At 43.3% G+C, this 1843-nt stretch overlaps 1 pseudogene; it reads right to left on the reverse strand.

The window, feature by feature from the left end:
* LOC119593595 overlaps window positions 1-1843 on the reverse strand; it is a 7083-nt pseudogene that overhangs the window by 3855 nt on the left and 1385 nt on the right.

Here is a 1843-nt window from a genome sequence, read left to right on the forward strand (position 1 = left end):
CCCCCCCGGGGCCAAGTAGACGGGAAACTATGCCATGCGATTCAATAGTTCAAGCCCCAAAATTCATCCCGGTGCTTCTAGGAGGCCACGAACGAGCGGATCGCGGATCGTGAAGCAGAGATCACCGTGTTTCTTCCTGCCGGGAATACCGACTGACTCACGATTCGTGCGAAAAACCCCCGTCCATGGCGGTGTCATTTTTTGCAAACGATTGGATGGAACGATTATATTCTTTGGGGAAATCTGATTTCCAGTTCCTGGTCTCCTTTTAACAGTGGGTCCAAGATGCAACCTGCAAAGTGACGTCTAAGAATCACAAGCATAAAATTTGGTGCCCTGCATATTTCCACGTTCCCTTGTGAAAACTTTGAACAGGTATAACCCGATTCATATATTGATTCATAAGTGACTGATTTTGAGGCTTTCGGCTTGGTAGTCCAATGCGCAAACGCCAGAAAGTTCGTTCTGATGGCGACACTGGTCCTGCTCTTGCTTTTCCTCCCGGCAAGAGTAATTTTGTAGTTAAAATTTGCTGATATTGTCAGATAAGTTAGTTGGGGCGACTATATTAAAAAAAAAGGACAAAAGACTGCCGGTCAGACATGAGTTTTTCCATGGCACTAAAATGCGGACTGTCGTTTTGGAATTAAGATCTGCAGTGAATAACGACACCCTCGAGAAAGGCACGGCGATTTGCTTAAAAATCCCGGACCATAGAATCTATTACTGTCTTTGCTGCAAAAAATGAGGGGCAGCACAAGTTTCGCATTAACAAACAACATAAATAAGAAGCTCCACAAAGAAGGAAACGCCAAATTATCACAGAGAAATTCTTGTAAACATACAGTTTAAAGTAAGACAAAAAAGGTCCCAAACGCACATAAAATATTTATGCTTCACAAAACTTAACCCAGTTCACTCGCCCGCAGACAAGAACAGAGTAAAGGAAGCTATGCCGTGGGTTCCCTTGCGGAGACTTCCGTTGCAGGACGTAGCGTGGGTTCCCAGCGCCCGGGCAAGGCAAGTATTGCCCCCTCTGCCCCTTCCACCACCGAACCCCTTACTCTCGAGAACATGAAATTCAAGAAAATGCTAATGGTAAAATAAAAAAATTTAATAATGGTAGTTAAAATCGACCTTACACAAAACTGCTTAATTTTGATTTATGCAATTTTCAATAATAGCACTGTTACCTACAATGAAATCTTTTTCATTTGACTGTATTGCTAGACAACGTTTAATTTAGCCGTCGGGTTCAGAAACTGTAAAATATTCGAACACTAAGAGACTTCCGTGTGAGAGGGTGGCTGCTTTTATTTCATTATTACAAGTTTATCTTTTTTTCTTTATAGATTTTGCGGGGGCGGGAAAACCCGCCGCTGTGGCCCCGCCCACGCAGCGCTAAGGACTCGGTGACCCCTCCAGGCCGTGACCTGAGTAATTCAATCCTAAGCAACGTGCTACAGCAAATCGCATCCATCGTAATTGGAAGAGATGAAGAAGGCGGAGAAAGGGGAGAATAAATAATAGAGAGAATCTCACGCACATCTGCCTGGTGTACCGCTGAAAGATTGCAATGACATCGCAACGGAAATTCTAAGTATGAATTTACATAACACGTTTTAACCAGTGTTTTAAACAGGCAACTGTACAACGGAAACGGCGTTAGCTCACGACGTTGCGCACCTTCCTTGTCGTGAGTCACACTGCACACTTTGCCTTCCGTGAATACCCTATTGAGAGATGTTTTAAATAAAGTCGTACAAATATTGTATTGTCTTACCCAGGTAATTCACGAGCTATTAAGTGTGGTGTATGGATCTATTAGTTTGTAAATACCAGA

This window comes from Penaeus monodon, chromosome 32, assembly GCF_015228065.2.
Source record: "Penaeus monodon isolate SGIC_2016 chromosome 32, NSTDA_Pmon_1, whole genome shotgun sequence".
Lineage (NCBI taxonomy): Eukaryota > Metazoa > Arthropoda > Malacostraca > Decapoda > Penaeidae > Penaeus > Penaeus monodon.